Raw genomic sequence first — 11479 nt, forward strand, 5'->3', positions numbered from 1 at the left:
GAAAAAGCAGGAATGGGGTACTGATTTTGGATGATCCGCCATTATCATGTTGAATGGCTGGATGGCCTATTCCTGCAACGAAGGGCCGAATGGCCTACTCCTGCACCTATTTTCTATGTTTCCATGTTTCTAAATGTGTTCATGGAAGTTTCCTCAGGAAATGTGTAGAAGGCCCTACAAGGGAAAGGGCAAGGCTTGATCTATTAGGAAATTGGGAATGGCTAGTGACAGCGGGTGGATCTTTTGGGACTGACAACCATTGTGCTATTAACTTTAAAATAGCAATGGATAAAGACAGGGTGGGCTCACGAGTTAAAACTCTGAATTGGGGTAATGCCAAGTTTGATGGTACTCAACAGGAACTTGCCCAAGTTGATTGGAGTACGTTGTTTGCTGATAAAGGAGTGTCTGGAAAGTGGGATGCTTTTAGAAGTGTGATGACAAAAGTTCAGGGCATGCTCGTCCCTGTTAGAGTGAAGGGCAAGGCGGGTAAGTCATTTGGTATTTTTAAAACGGAGGTCAATAGGCTTTTTATTAGTAAGGGTACAAGGAAAAGGCAGGAGAATGGGGTTGAGAGGAAAAAATAGATCAGCCGTGAACAGAGTACAGAGAAGGTTCACCAGACTGATTCCTGGGATGTCTGGACTTTCATATGAAGAAAGATTGGATAGACTCGGTTTGTACTCGGTAGAATTTAGAAGATTGAGGGGGGATCTTGTAGAAACTTACAAAATTCATCTTAAACACTGGAAACCAAACACAGTGTGCTTTCTGAACCTAGCAATCGCTGACATGCTTCTAATCATCTGCATACCCTTTCGAATTAGTTATATGGTTCACAAAATAAAATGGATTAATGGTGATATTCTTTGTCTCCTGAACCTACTCCTGATTTCCTTTAATCGGACTAGCAGCATCTTCTTCCTGGTGGTTACAGCCATCAATCGCTATTTCAAGGTGATCCACCGCCTCCGCAAGTGTAACACGGTACCTGCAAGGTGCACAGTGAAGATTGCAGTCGCTCTGTGGTTTATGGCAGTGGCAATTTGGTTGCACTTGGTGACAGGACGACACAACTTCAAGCATAACAATGTGACGCTCTGCGAGTCGTTCAAGATAAACAGCCCTCAAAATGGCACAAGTATTTGGATGTCTAGTGTCTACATGTTATTTTTCTTTATTTTTACAGCTTTGGTTATTCTGTTCTGTGTCTCCTGCATCACCTGAAAGTTAAGACAGATCAAAAGCAATGTGCGGCGTAAATATAACCAAACAGTGGAGATGGTGACAACTGTGGGGGCAATTTTAATCATTTGCTTCATGCCCACCGATATTGGTTTTATTGTGGTTGTAATCACAAAGCTAAGAAGTGCCCAACAATCCAATTCATTTAACACAGCAAGGCATTTCTTTTATAACACATCGTTTCTGACATACATGAACTGTATGATCAATCCCGTTGTTTATTATTTTTTGAATTTGTCATTTAACAACGCCTTGATGAAAGCTCTCCTTCGTCTGAAATTAAAGTCTGGCAGACCAGTCACAAGTCAAGAAACTGAACAAGAGGGCTCGATGGATGGGCTGACTGTAGCTCGACAAATGATCCCTGAAACACCGCTCTGATCACGTATGCTGACTGAACCAGATGCTTATTTTATTTGGTAGTGAGGGCAAAGTTTGTGCATGAGTGTAAAACTGAAATTGTGCAAATGGCAAATATTTTGTCAAGCGGTCATTTGATTTGAGTAAATAATTTCTGATATAAAGTGTAATAAATTGCAGTTTCCTGGCCTAGACATGGTGCAACAAATTGTCTCTATCATCTTAAAAGAGATTGCGATTACAAGAGTTCCTCTTCTCATGTATTCTCTGTAAGCACAATACTTGCACAGTGGACATAAGGAACTGCAGATGTTTTAATCTTGAACAAAACTCACAAAGTGCTGGAGTAACTCAGCGAGTCAGGCAGCATCTCCGGAGAACATGGACAGGTGGCGTTGAGGTCGGGACCCTTCTTCAAATTCAACAGTGTGGATTGTGACAACTTCTGAAGATGGGTCCAAAGCACCTGACCCAAAAAGTTGCTTGTCCATGTTATCCCGAGATGGTGACTGTCCCTTTGAGTTACTCCAGCACTTTGTGTGGTTCCTTCCCTGTCCATTGTCAGTTATTTATGTCAGTCACTTGTAACTGGATGAGAATTTTATTCCAAACCATTCTTCAGTTGAATCTTTTGGATTCTTCTTCTTCAAAAAATCGTGTGTCGTACAGTAACTTAACTGAGCTCTGAATCAAATATATACTGTATGGTCACAGATTCACCTCCATCTCAAATACATGTATACTTCTATATCTTGCACTGTGTAGCTTCCCCGTTGCTTTGTCTTTTGACCTTGAGTTTGAACTGAATGTATCTATGTGTGGCATATCTGATCGGTTTGGAGAGCATGCAGAATCGAGCTTTTCATTGTATCTCAGTACATGTGACGGTAATAAACCTCATCTTAATCCTTCATTGTCATTGGGAGTTTGCATGCTTAATTTAACAAAAGTGTGGTAGAGAATTTCATAAGGAATATGGAAGTGATTACAGTAACATTGTGAAACAAGATGTATGGGGCAAACTTTCTACACAGTGGGTGATAGGTGCCAGGCACATAGATATGCAGCGAATGGAGCGATATGGATTATGGTTCATCTAGTCATTATGTTCGGCATGTTAGTTTGTTCCTGTGCTGTACTGTTCTCTGTTCTGATGCTAAAACCATCATGGTGTACTGCAAATTCTGCAATACTGACTAATTATTTCTAAATACCAACTTATTGGTGTCCAGGATATTGTCAATGTGTTTACAACACAACTGATTGGTGCTTCGTTTCACTCCACCCTGCAGTGTGATGCGTTGAGCAGATAAGGTTGTTCTTCTTTTCATTAGCTAGCTCCTGAAGCACTCTGACTGTGTGACTGTAACACAATGGAGATGAAACCGTCCTCTCGTTCCACACCACACTTGTCATTTGTGTCACCTTCGTCCTGGGATTTGTTGGAAATGCTATGGCCCTGTGGATCTTCCTCTTTCATGTAAAATGCTGGAAACCAAACACCGTGTACTCACTGAATCTGGCAAACGCCGACAAGCTTCTAATCACCTGCCTACCCTTTAGAATTGGTTCTTTTGTTCACGAGAAAATTTGATTTGTGGTGATGTTCGTTGCCGCATAAACCTATTCCTGATTTCCTTAATGTGTTGGAAGGAACTGCTGGTTTAAACCGAAGATAGACACAAAAAGCTGGAGTCACACAGTGAGTCAGGCAGCATCTCTGGAGAAAAGAAATAGGTGACGTTTCGGATCGAGAAGAAGCGTCTAGACCTGAAATGTCACGGATTCCTTTTCTCCAGAGATGCTGCCTGTTCCGCTGAGTTACTCCAGCTTATTTGTGTCAATCCTGGATTTCCTTAAATCGGACTGGCAACACCTTCTTCTTGATGGTTATAACCATCGATCGTTATATGAAGGTGCTCCACCTTCTCCACTAAGTAAACGGGTGATTGAAGGTCGACGTGTGCATCAAATGTGTTATTCTCTCATCAATAATGTAAGCCTCAACATTGCTATAGCTATATTATGTATTACCTATTCTGCCCCAAGTTCATCTGCCTTACCTGTCATACCTTTTGCATTAAAATAAATGCAGTTCAGAGTAACAGACTTTCCTCTATCCTGTCTAGGGTCTCACTAATTTAACTTGCTGTTGTTAACCGTCTATATTTGATTCAACTGTTCAACCGTCTCATCCTACACCACGGGTGCTGTCCTGTACAGAGTTTGTACCTTCTCACCCGATGATCAAGTGTGGGGGGGACTGCGGGGTTGTCTCCGTCCAGGTGGCTCCGTTTCCCACTCCTCCTCCCCATTCTAAAGATGTACAGTTATTTTGGTAAGTTTATTGGCAAAGGCTTTGGTAAAAATAGGAAATGTGTCCCCACAGTGTGTATCATGTTGCTAGGGATTGCTGGGGTGGCAGCGCGACTTTGGACCTCGAATGGGCCTGTTTCCACGTTGTAAGTCTCTAAAAAAAAAATTTTTAAGCCTGGATCCCTCCCCCCTGCAACAATGTGCGCCCATCTTCCTATTCCTATCCCAGTAGCACATGGCGTGGGTGCAGTAAGCCAGAGAGATTCCAAAATCTTGAGCTCTCTGCTCACCGGGAGTACGGACCGAGAACCCGTCAACCCACTGGCAATTCGCTTACCGCCACAACAGATCAACGGTGGCTGTAATCCTCACTGGCTCCTACAAACTCCACTCTGGACCACTTGGACAACAAAAACTCAATATGTCAGGAGCGGAAAGTGATGCCAGAAATGTTGTAAACCGCACTGCCCAGCAACGTTCCGATCATCGGCTCTGACCTTCCGCACCAGCGAAGGATCGATCACAGCTGCTGCCTCTCAAAAAGCAAGAGGAGGGTGCAGCCAACATCATCAAGGACCCATCACCATCCTGGCCACCCACTCATTTCTCAGCTCACCATCAGGGGCAGAAGTGTACAGGAGCTTGAAATCTGTTACATCATCAGGTTCAGGAACAGCTGCGTACCCCACAGCCCTCAGGCTATTAAACGAATTCAAGCAGCACCAAACAGACTATGAAACTGTAACAGTCTATTGCACTTTATCTGCTTATTTATGTGTATATTGAACTGATGGTTCTATAAATTTTGCCTGCAATATCGTTTTGCTGCAGCAAGCACGAATGTCATTGTCCTATCTGGGACACATGCCAATAAACGGGTGCTCTTGGACTTGACTTGACTTGCTTTTTTAAACACCTCTGCCTAACTCCCTATATTCACTCTGCATGTTCCTGAATCTCTTTGTCTACCTATGTTCACTTGCTTATTGACGTGTACAACACCCTCTAACTGCTCACAATTCCCCTTGCGATGGAGTTCTGCCAGGACCAAGCAACACGGTGGCTCAGTGGTAGATTTGCTACTTTACAGCATCAGAGATTTGGGTTACAATCCCAACCTACGCGTGTTGTCTGTATGGAGTTTTGTACAAATCCCCCCGTGACTGCATGGGTTTCTCATGTATTTCGGTGCTCCAGCTTTCCCCCACTATCCAAAGATGTACAGGTTTGTAGATTAACTTGGGCTTCAGATAACGTTGTAAATTGTTCCTAGTATGCAGTTGGATAGTGCTAGTGTGCTGGGATTATGTCTGCGTAGACGCAGTGGGCTGTAGGGCCTGTTTTTCCAGGCTTTATCTCTAAACTAAACGAAATCTAATTTGGACTGACATCCTTGACATTTTGCACTGGTAGGTAACAACACCATCCAGAAGTATTGCCCATGGTCCATGGAATCATACTTGTTGCTGACCCCCTAGTTGTCAAGTCTAAACAGTGCACCTATCCTTAACTCCATCCATCCCTGCTTGTGGCAATCATGGCCCCCTTGCCTAGCTGTTGGCGCTGTTCTCACTTCTAGAAAGCTCTTGTTCACAGATTCGACGAGGCAAATAGACGGGGAGAAAAACAAAAAAAAAACAAAAGAAGATGAAGGAGAAAGATGAACAGGGGCGTTGAACAGTCGTTTCCATCAAGTCCTACTCCGCCATTCAATCAGTGAGGCTGACTAGTCTCAACCAACTTCTCCTAACTCGGCATTTCCTGCATCCCTCCCACAAGTGTATAAAAATAAAAAGAAAAAAAATAAGTCGCGACACTAAAATAAAAAAACAGCCAATTACGACCCCCTGTGTGGTAATAGGCGAAATTGCTACAAAGGGAACTCTTGCGCATCCCATCTTTCAACCTACTCACTAAGTTCTAGGAGGTGATTGCAATGCTACATCCAAGGTTAGAACTAGTCCGTCACATTTCAGGACAGTCAGTTTTTAACGCACCCCTTTGTGGCATTCGATTTAGTATTGTAGTCTAAACATGACCATTGTTCACACGCTGGCAGAGCTAGAAGATCCCCAGTTAAGTCTGAAAAGTGCAGAGAAGATTGACACAAACTGTTGCAGTAACTCAGCGCATCAGGCTGCATCTGTGGTAGAACATGACCGGTGACGTTTTGGGTCGAGACTCTTCTCCGATAACCAAAGTGCCCACAATTGTTGCTGTGAGCTGTGGCGGAGGTGATAACGATGGGATACAATCAGTAAAAACGCAGCAAGCCAAACTAGGTGGAGAGAGAGCGTGTTACTGTTGAAATTAGAGAAATCAATATATTCAAAAAAAACAGTTTTTTCCAACCGCTGGGTTTTTTTGTTGTTAAGCTGCAGAAAAGATTTTACAACGAGGATGTTGCCTGGACAATAGCTTGAGCTATAGGTAGAGGCTGGTCAATCCTTTATCAACAGGGTTATCATATTCTATCTATCTTTATACTTATAAACACTGATCTTGGGTGTGGAAATTGTCATTTGTGTGTGTGTTGTGGTGATGTTCGTCTGCGTTTCATGGCTCTAGAAAACACAGGATGCGGCTAAACAGGGTGACATTTTGTAACTATATATTATTCCAATAGTGATTTACGCCACAATGTTAAAAATCACCTTATCTGGAACTTTGATTATTGACTTTCTTGAGTTATTTATTAACCAATGATAAACGTAGCGTATACCCATATAACAATTACTCCACGGAAACAGGCCATCTCGGCCCTACAAGTCCGTGCCGAACAATTATTTTCACCTAGTGCCCATCTACCTGCACTCAGACCATAACCCTCCATTCCTTTCCCGTCCATATACCTATCCAGTTTATTTTTAAATATAAAAATCGAACCTGCCTCCACCACTTCCACTGGAAGCTCATTCCACACAGCTTACCCAATCTTGAGTAAGGTAGTCCCCCCTCATGTTACACAGAACGTTAAACTTCTGTCCCATTAATTCGCTCACGAGTCATGTTCCTCTTGTGTGTCGAATCTTCCCTATTCTCAATGAGAAAAGCTTGTTCCACGTTACACTCTGTCTATCCCTCTCATCATTTTAAAGAATTGCTAATCAAGTCCCCCCCTTACACCTGCGCTCCAGAAGAATAAAGACCTAACTATTCAACCTTTCTCTGTAACTTAGTTGCTGAAAGCCTGGCAACATTCTAGTAATGCTCCTCTGTACTCTCTCTATTTTGTTGGACAAAGCAATCCTTCCTATAATTGGGCGACCAAAATCCTACACCATACTCCAGATTATGTATCACCCATGCCTTGTACAATTTTAACATTACATCCCAGCTGCTATACTCAATGTTCTGATTTATAAAGGCTAACATTACAAAAAGCTTTCTTTAAAACCACCCTATCCTACGATGAGATTCCACCTTCAGGTGAACTATGCACAGTTCTTCCCTAGATCCCTCTGTTCAACGGCATTCCTCAATTTGGTTACCATTTACCATGTACGTCCTATTTTGATTGGTCCTGCCAAGATGTAGCACCTCACACTTATCAGCATTAAACTCCATCTGCCATCTTTCAGCCCGCTTCTTCCAAATGGCCCTAATTCTCTTTGTAGACGTATTGGAAATCTATACCTTTCATTATCCACAACACCACCCCTATCTTAGTATCATCTGTCATACTTACTAATCCAATTCCTTTATCACAACTTCATTACTCTCTGGTCATCATCCCATACAGCCACTGTTTTAATCCACTCTTTGCTACTCCTTTACTAAACCTTCTTAACCAACCTTACTGTCCTTGATGAAGTTCATCTGGAGTTCAATCTAGACAAGTTCTATGAAGTTCATCTTAGACCACATCCACCACTTTACCCTCATCAATTTCCCTAATAACCTCTTCAAAAATTAAAGATTAGTCAAACATTGACCTTCTAATCACAAATCCATGCACAATTCTTCCTAATCCTACCTTATTGATATCAAAATTCTTATATATATGATCTTTAAGTATCCTTTCCATTAACTTTAGCCCACCACTGATGTCAAACAACGTTCTTGTAAAACTCTAAACTATTTTCTCCTCACTTCTTTGTCCTCGACTGGTTTACACTTACCTCAGGGCTATTGATATATATCTATTCGTTACCTGCGGGTCCAGCCCATCATGTAATGATTGAAATGGAGGACCCAGGAAATATCCAACCTTCGTACCTGAACATCGTGGGTGGTTCGGAAAGCTCATACATACACCTTGGCTCCAGGTTTTAAAAAAAATGTCCTTCCTCCCTGGTTTACGCTGCCAACAAGCTTTTACTTTACCTATTCATAAATAGACTTGTATATCATATAATTAACTGTTGCATATACTTCTTAAATTCTATCTCTAATTGTTCCAACAACTTATGGCCAATGAACTTATTGTCCCCCCATTGTGGCCACCTACATGCGGTCGGCCAATAAACATCTCATGTGGTGTTATGTGGGTTATATTCGGTTAGTTTGCCATTGCACATCTCTTCAGTGCCAATGGCACTGGCATCGATCCAAGGTTCAACTTTGTAATACACAAAATCTTATTTATATTACACCTTCAATGTTCCATTTATTCTTTCCACCATGCCTGTGACTGCAAGTGTTAACACGACCCAAATCGTTGTTGTATTCTAAGAGGCCAAATGTAAAATCGCCAACTTGACTACTCCCTAAATGAAAACAATCCGTTGTCAAAGCTGATTTCTGTAGGTCTACCAAACCTCTTATGTACCTTATTCCTCTAAACTACACTACAGTCTTCATACCTAACTCTATTCACACTTACCCTAGACGTAACAACAGCTTATCATCCTCCAGATGCTGTCCTGGGTGCTTCGGTCTGCACTTTAATTTCCCTTCTTATGTGCTTGACATTTAATGACAGCTAGTGCCACTGACCTTTCAATATTGCTCTTATCAGGTCTAACTTTACTGTTAACTTTTGGGGTCTCCGTTGCTTTTCTCAAAGCCTTTCTATTTCCTTACTGCCCTAAACATATGACAAACTCCATAATCATATGCTTAAGTCTGTATAATCTTCTCTCAAACTTTTTCACTTTCCCTCATGATCACATGCTTCTCTTAAAGCCTTAATTTCTGCCAACTGAAGCTAAGCAGATTACAGGCTGGCTAATTTAAGTACCTTAAAGTCTAATTCAACCTTATAGGACCATTTCAAAAACCCTACTACTTGATATTATGATCCCTTTTACCAACCCTACGCATTCACAAACAAACCTTTTTGTCTCCATCTTTCAAAAGCTCTAACTGTTAAAACATTCTTATAGCTGGTTTGTCCTTCTTCCTTCATTATCTTTCTTAATGATGGCCCAATTTCAACATATTTTCCAATCCAGTCTGAACTATATCCTGCCTTTCCCAAAGTCATCATCCTCTGTCCTACATTCTGAAATTTTTTAAACTTACAATGTCTCAATCTCTCTCTCTCACATTGCTTCCCACTTGTGGAACAAGCCAACAAATCATCCACATCATCAAATACTTTCTAAGGGTACACCTTCAAACTCTGCCTTTATCATCTGATTAAAACGGGGCTAGTATTCAAAACCCTACCATCATCCTAGCCTTTCTTGATATCTATCTATCTATCTTCGTATCTTCTATCTTCTATCTTCGTATCTTCTTCTATCTTACTATTTCTATATCTATTATATATATAGAAACTGTGTGGCTACCGGCTGGATGTGTGTGTTTTCTGCCTGACTGTGTTGCTGCCAGCCTTTGATTCGTTGCTGGACGGGCTCAACACCCCGACCCAAAAAAGAAACGCCCTAATTTTTAATCATTTCCATTTCAGAGATTTCACTTTTAATTCCAAGTATCCACTCCTCATTGAATTTCGTCGTGTTTATGTACACTTTATTAATCAAATCCTTTCTCTCCCCCCCCCCCCCCCCCCCCCCACTCACTCATTTTGTCATGTCGCCTCCTGCTGGCCAACGACCATAACGGCTACTGGCGCCCACATCTCGTCTCAAAGACGCCATTTAAAAACAGCCGCACTGCTTGATTCCGGATCTGCTTGCAGTTGGAGGCACCACGTCTCCTGTGGGGGCTATAGGTAGGGAATGGCTGCGTTGGGGGAGCAGACCAATGGGTCTTGCACTTGGTCTAGTCCTCCTATAAATCCCTCCCTCCCTATGGGGACCCCAGTCCTGTTAGGGCTTATACTCACCATATTAATTTCTCTCCTGATAGGCCTTTGAGGAAAAGTCCCACAAGACATGTATTATTGGCATGTAAGTCTCTGGCCCTGCTTTGGTTTTGTCATAGGACTCACTTTGTGTCAGTTCATCACTTATTTCAGTCTTTTCTTTTTTTTTTCTTTTTTTTTTTTTTATTTTATTTTATTAGAAGTAAGCACAGTCATATGGCACCAAAGTGCCTAATATTTATTTTCAAAATACATTTTATTTACAACTTCTTTTTTTTTTTTTACATTTAAAAAAAATGAGAATAAGAAAAAGAAGTTGGATAGGAAAGGATAGAACGGTGTTAAATATATAGTGTGTGAAGAAAGAAAACGAGTAAATGAAGAAAGTTGAGAGAGAAAATAGTGAAAAGAAAAGGAGATCATTATTTATAGTCTTGACCAACCCTCGTCCAGTCCTGAAACAGTTATTTTTTACAATTGTGTTGCACCATATGATTCCAAAAAAACGACGAATGGAGACCAACTCGTTATGAATTGGTCTGATTTATCCATTAGGAGGAATCGCATTTCCTCAAGATGAGCGGTGTCCAACATACTTGCAATCCACATTTTAAGCGTTGGTATTGATGTACCCTTCCAAAATTTAAGTATTAATTTTTTTGCTATTATTAAACCATAATTAAGGAATAGATTTTGAGATGTGTTCAATTTATTCCCATCTTCCATTACACCAAATATAATCATTTCAGTATTAGGTTCCATTCTTGTCTTGAATAATTTTGTAAGTATTTCAAAAATATCATTCCAAAATCTATAAAGTTTTATGCAGGAAACTAAGGAGTGTGTTATAGTTGCCTTTTGGGCTAGACATTTATCACAAGTGGCGGATATATTTGGATAAAATTTGTTCAATCTTGTTTTTGAATAATATAATCTATGTACAATTTTAAATTGTATTAGATTATGTCTTACATTAATTGAACATTTGTGAATATATATCAGGTATTTTTCCCATTTAACCTTCGTAATTTTTATCATTAATTCCCGTTCCCACTCTTCTCTAAGTACCTCTGTCGATGGTAGGTCTATATTTAGAATATTATTATATAAATAGGATATTAATTTTTGTGAGTCAGCTTCAATATTCATTGCTTCTTCCAATAAGTCAGGAGTTACTTTTTGATATCCTTGTATATATTTTTTCACAAAGTCGCAAATCTGAAGATATTTAAAATATTGGTTGTTTTTCAATTTAAATTTTAATTGTAGTTGTTGGAATGATAGTAGGTTTCCTATTTCGTACATATCCCTGATCCTTCTAATTCCGAGACTTTCCCATTGGTT

Source organism: Leucoraja erinacea, chromosome 25 (assembly GCF_028641065.1).
Source record: "Leucoraja erinacea ecotype New England chromosome 25, Leri_hhj_1, whole genome shotgun sequence".
In the NCBI taxonomy this organism is placed as follows: domain Eukaryota; kingdom Metazoa; phylum Chordata; class Chondrichthyes; order Rajiformes; family Rajidae; genus Leucoraja; species Leucoraja erinaceus.